This window comes from Adiantum capillus-veneris, chromosome 18 (genome assembly GCF_014529385.1).
Source record: "Adiantum capillus-veneris isolate H3 chromosome 18, ASM1452938v2, whole genome shotgun sequence".
NCBI lineage: Eukaryota > Viridiplantae > Streptophyta > Polypodiopsida > Polypodiales > Pteridaceae > Adiantum > Adiantum capillus-veneris.
In genome coordinates, this window is record NC_140948.1 from 32,271,020 (window position 1) to 32,277,019 (window position 6,000).

Consider the following 6,000-nt stretch of genomic DNA (forward strand, 5'->3'; position numbering starts at 1 on the left):
CAGGCACGAGGTATGCACAAAGCACATACTCTACCCACTCTCGGGAGCATCTGGTCCCTCCCAACAGAAACGCTTCCCAAAAAGCCCCTAAGGGTTAAAACACTGGTGACATGATGGCAGTGCAACTTCAGCACTTGAGCAAGCCCTGGTCAGCCAGCAGACCTGTGTGCATCGCATGCTTGCTGCTCAACTTAAAAACGTGATTATTAACACGATCATGGTTTTCAACCTTCCTTTCGCTCAATTAATCTCTATTTTTATGTCATTTGTTCCGAAGTTCCTAAAAAATCAAGCTCTTAACAAATGACAAAATAAATAACAAGATAATCGACAAAAAATAATTTAGTCAACAAACTAAACCAACAAAACAATAAAAACTAAAATGACTTAAGTTATAACAAAACTCACAGACGTAATACACATTCTTAACCTAACTAACAAATGAAACCAACAAAATAAGAAAGAGAGAGAGAGAGAGAGAGAATGCTGCAGAGCAATATATATAGATATGCATGCAGGTGGCCTGGTTTTATTGAACTAGTAAAGGAAGGGTTGTTTAACAGGCAGCTATCTGCTAGCTGGAGTGGAGCAGGTGCCACGCGCGCATTATATATTCCATGGGGTGAACTAGGCAACGAGCTTGGTCCAGGTGCCGGTGCCGTTGCCGACATGGGCTAGGGGGGAGACGGGGCTGGAGGTGACGAGGTCGACGGGCACAACATGGGACTTATCGGCGTAGAAGGTGATGTTGAGGCTCCCCCTAGTTTATTGGAGCTTACAAACTTGAAGTCTTGGGTGCCAGGGGCGGGGGGCTGGAGGCAGATGATTTTTCCGTGGATGCCCGTGTAGGGCGGCGGAGAGGGCTCCTGCGGCCCCACGGGCTGATGGGCGCGGCCCTTAAACTTGACCCCCGCGGCTGCCACATCGAGCTCGAAGATCAACAGCTTGTTCACCTTGTCGTATACCACCGAACCCTGGAAGTCGTACTTTTGAGCCGCTGACTTCTGCTCGACCTCGACCTTCTTCTCCTGCTCCTCAAATTCCTTCAACAGCAAAAGAAAGTTGAGGCACAGATGACGAAGGACGAGGACGTAGATGGTGAGCGCGAGCTGAAGCACATATGACGAATGGTTTTAGGGGGAATCTTCTTAGTAATGATTTTTTTTTAATGCAATATGCGTGAACGATTATAAAAGTTTCAAAGTAGCCTTAATTCTTTTCAAAATCCCTAACCCCTTTTTACTTGGTGAGCTAAGGGTTCTCTTTCTCAAATAAAACAATACGCTTGTCCACGTAGAGCAACTGCCTAACGTTGGATTATTGCCATCATCACACGGTCAGCGCAGAGTTTAAATGCTACGCTCATGGCCTTGGCTATGGTGTGCTGCTTTTCTATTGATCACTGCCTTGGCTATATTGGTGTGCGCCATTATTGGCCGCTCGCATAGCAGAGGAAGTCGGACTGTCTATTTTACTGAGAGTAATATCGATGAACAAGAGCTACTAGATATTCTCAGGGAGGCGCACCACAGCGCAGCCTTCGTTCATAGACATCCGTACGTCGGCCCTACACCCCCGTCTGAGGCACACATCACGCGGGTTGCAGAACCCTCTTGTGTCTTCCTTGTTGCAGGTTCCAACCAGGTTGGAAAGCACACACCAGAAGCTTTAACTGAATCTATCGGCCACCTCCCAGCCTGCGTGCACACATTCATCATGCGGACTGCGTCGATGCTTGGTTTGCTCAGGTCTCGTCTATTTCCATCTGTCACACTCCCGTCTCCATCCCCAAGCTTGACCTACATGTTATGAAGCTCATGCCAGCTGCTGCAGAGCAGCGCCACCTGAAGACATAAATTCCTCTGAAGCTGCACGCACCGATGCTGCTTCGATGCTTGGTTTGCCTATGATTGAGGCCGATGCCATCGTCATCAACATTGCAGATGAATAAAAATCACGGCACTAATCAGCTCTGCTAGCTTATGATCACTGACTTTTTTTTGTAGGCGGCATGTCGCAAACCCGTCATACCGCATCAGAGCCATCCCATATAGCTTTCCTTCGTCAAAATCCCTGCAAATTGAATGTAAAACAACTGAAACCTCTGTAGTCGATTGCAGTTGGCATGGTGTGAATCCCATAGAGGTCTACTATGTTGAGCCGTGCTTCTGCGAACATTGATGGGAAAGCATACCCCTATGACCATCACAACAGAAGGCATCTCATGCAGAAGCATTGGAAGATTCATATTTAAGTACCTGATCACAACACAACGCCATCCTCAAGGAGGCCACTCATCATCTGACGACATGAATTGGGCTACGAACTTGGATGAGTGGTTTGCTATTGTAGTAGTTCCTTTGTTGCACCACTTTCTTGTTGGATAATGTCTCCTCAGTTCCATTAATGCTACTAGGCTCGGAGGTTTAAGAGTGTAGGTGTCAAAGCACCCCTGGCAGAAAATCTCTCAAACGGATTTCCCAAATCAAGAGCGAGTCCCTTCACACCGCTCTGATCTCAAGAACCTTATTATATATGTGCTTGATCTCAAGCAATGGCAATACCCCCCAAATGGCTTTAAGGCTATGCTTACCTCACCCACATGGGGCCCTAGCTTCATCACAAGTCCCCCCTCCCATGCTCGTTTCAGGACCACCCCATCACAATGCCGAACTTTAGGACACCAAGTCCCTCTCTTTCAGCAAGTCCCAATCCCCTCCCCCTCCTATCCACCTGTCCAAAAGGTTGCAAACAAATGAGAGCCAACGTGCTCCGAACAAAAAGGCCCAAGGCTTCCACCTCCAAAACAAGAAATTGGAATAGGAAGAAGATGATGGAAAGGGGAAGTCATCCCTATGAAAGGACTACTAAGTATATCTTCGTGGTGGAACACCAAGCCCCTCTTTGGCTTGCCCCTACTTAACTGCCCACCCTCTCCCACTCGCCCATCCTTCCCACTAAGCTCGCTCTCTCGCTTGCCATCCCGACTCGCCTAACCCCAATAGGAAACTGCCTACAACATAAGGTAGGAGAAAGAGTTGACGGCCGAGCAGAGAGAGATAGTGCAATTTTAACAAGGAAAAGTCTATAAAAAAGCACCCATAACTCTTTATATAGCGAACCTTCAACATAGAATATAAAATTAGATATGCTTCTCATTAAGCTTAATCAATATGTCACATCTCTTGTATTTGTCTTAATCAGTGTTTTGTGTCTTGCAGGGAGAACATATATTCACAATAGTGGACATTTCAATTGCACAAGCGCGACCCCAGCTTGACAACACTACAAGGTTCGTTATCTATATCCAGCACCCATGACTATGCATTTGCTTGGTGCAACACATAAACGCTACAGGGAAGGGCACAAGTTTCGTTTCTTATAATTTTGGGAGAGATCATGGTGCCAACTCTCCACCATACATTTGTATGGCACCTCTGCATGAGGTGCACTGTATACTTTGGAATTTGAGTCTATGACGTTTCATTGCGAGATGATATGTTTAACTATTCATATTGCTTTTTTGTAGCTTGACTCAAACATTGTCCTCTGGCTTGCACAATTGGATGACATTTGTACATGATTATCAGGCCTGTAATGTAGTTCAATTTTTATAGTTTGTTTATGCTTTTTGTATTTCTGAGTTTGTTATAGCTTCCTTAAGTTCAGTTTAGCCATATGTTTTTCTCACGAGTGCATGCTCAATTTCAATCATCATATATATATATATATATATATATATCTAATAGACATGCATTTCTCTTCTCACAGTTTGGCAATTCAACCTATATATGGAAATAAAGAAAACCTGATTACGCTTGATTGAGAATAAAATGGGTATCTCAAAGATGGTTCCACGATTTAGAGACTAAATGGTCGATATATATTACTAGGTTGAATGGTACAATCTGCAAACAACTACCAAAGTAGGTTAAGTTGCAAGCCTTTTTCTCGATTCAATTACCCTCTTTAGTAGCCCTTTGTCGTATATGGAGCACTGTGGGTCACAAGTTGCTTCTTCCCAATGCTCATTAAGTCCCAAGATAAGCTATTATTGGTGCCTATCAATTGGCTCTACTCATTTTTCTTGTGTCACCACAACAAAACCTAAGGTGACAACAATCACAACCAACTAACCAAGTAACCAGCTGCGCTCCAAAATCTTTCAGATTATGTACGGCAAAGGCCCACCAAGAAAGACTAGTTTTACTTGTTGAGCCAAAGGATCTTTTTGCCCTATCTGCACAAGTGACGGTTATTTTGAATTTAAAAAACGATGTTAAAAATTGCCGTCATGAAAAGCTCTAAAAAAAAACGACGCCATGAAAATAGTATTCTCTCCACTATGCGCTGCTACCGAGTTGGAAAGCATGCGAGTGCTCATGTGAGCCTGTTTAGAAGGATCTTGCACACTTGAATAAGCTATGAGCACAACAGGCAGAATTAGAGATGGACAACGATTGTACATATCAGATAATTTGACATCAACTGTGCCTGCACGTTCTTATGATTACCTAATGTGAGGAATCACAAGCTTTCTAAACATATTTATGGTAGGTGATTGGATTGTCAACGGGATGGTTTATGGTCTCAGGTTGTACTCTAAACACAGAAAGTGGGGGCTAGCCCACACACTCACACACACACACACACAAAAGCTCAACATAGAGAGGTCTATATATCACAAAAGGCTTCTCATTTGAATACTCCATGTAAGGCTAACCAAGGCAAAGCTAGTGGGGTAAGTGGCTCTCGGAGCAGAGGAAATGGTTGACTCACAAGAAGGGGGAGATAAGGTTTAGGTGAGTGTTTCTAAATCTCACCTTGACTTCTCAAATCCTAGTACAGTGGAGTGGTTGAAGCGGATAGGGCTTTGGGAACAAAAAACTATGGAAGGTATGCAAGGCTTTAGAGGATGCAGTATTGAATTTTTCTTCAAAAAATGAAGGGGATACTCTTTAGGGTGTTAACGTAACTCTCAAAGTTGTCTGAGAGGTTTTTGGTCTTCCGCTAGACGTTATGGATTATGCTATGATGAAGATGACAGACCAAATGATGCAACCCATAGGGACAAAAAATTATTATATGGCTCAACAATTAACTTGATGAGGAGGAGGCATATTAAATGATATCTCGATAGGGTTTTCTTGATGGCCAAGAGCAATTATATAAGCAAAGAATCCTTTCAACTCTTGTATACAACTGAGAGATGAAGGTGGATTGGGCAACATGGGTATATTAGCAGTTGCTGGTGTATGATTAGAAAGTGAAGCGGTGGAATGCTCATCTTCAGAGATGGACACCACATTTGCGACGCCTTCGAGGAGACAACAAGCACAAATGGAGCCAGAAAGAAGTGTGACACTCAATTGTCGTTTCATGAGAATGCAAAAGAAAAAAGAAGCAAGACGTAAGAGAAAATCTTCAAAAAGACATCAAGTACATGAACTTGAGGTGTTCAATGTTTACTTGTTTACTTGGTAAGCCTAATGTGCTTCCCTAGTTTCTTGATCCCATAGTTGGTCGCTTGGCATGATCTAGGCCACTACCCTAGATCCAAATCAACGGCTAGGAGCCTCATGTATAGGAAAACTCGCGCTGCAATTAATATTAGCCTATCACTACATTTTTGTTGAACATGCTTGTATTGAAAAGGCGCTCTCGCTACAGCGGTGAAACACACCTATATCATTTCTACTCAGATATCCATAATCATCTCTTTTGCGACCCCTAATGTTAATTGTTGCACTCCGAGTGCATGGTTAGCATGAGAGCGAGTTCGATGGAAAATGGCAGGTAAAAGTCCGACATTGATGCTAATGAAGCAGCGAAAGCAGACAGTAGGAGCGCTCCTTGCCTGCTACCTATATATTATCAGGTAGTGTGAGCTAGCATCCAAGATGATCTTGAACATGTGCCTAAGTTAAAAAAAGAGAAACAACATAAAAGCATTGGTGATGATAGACATGATAGCATAAGTGAACAAAAAAATCAACACGA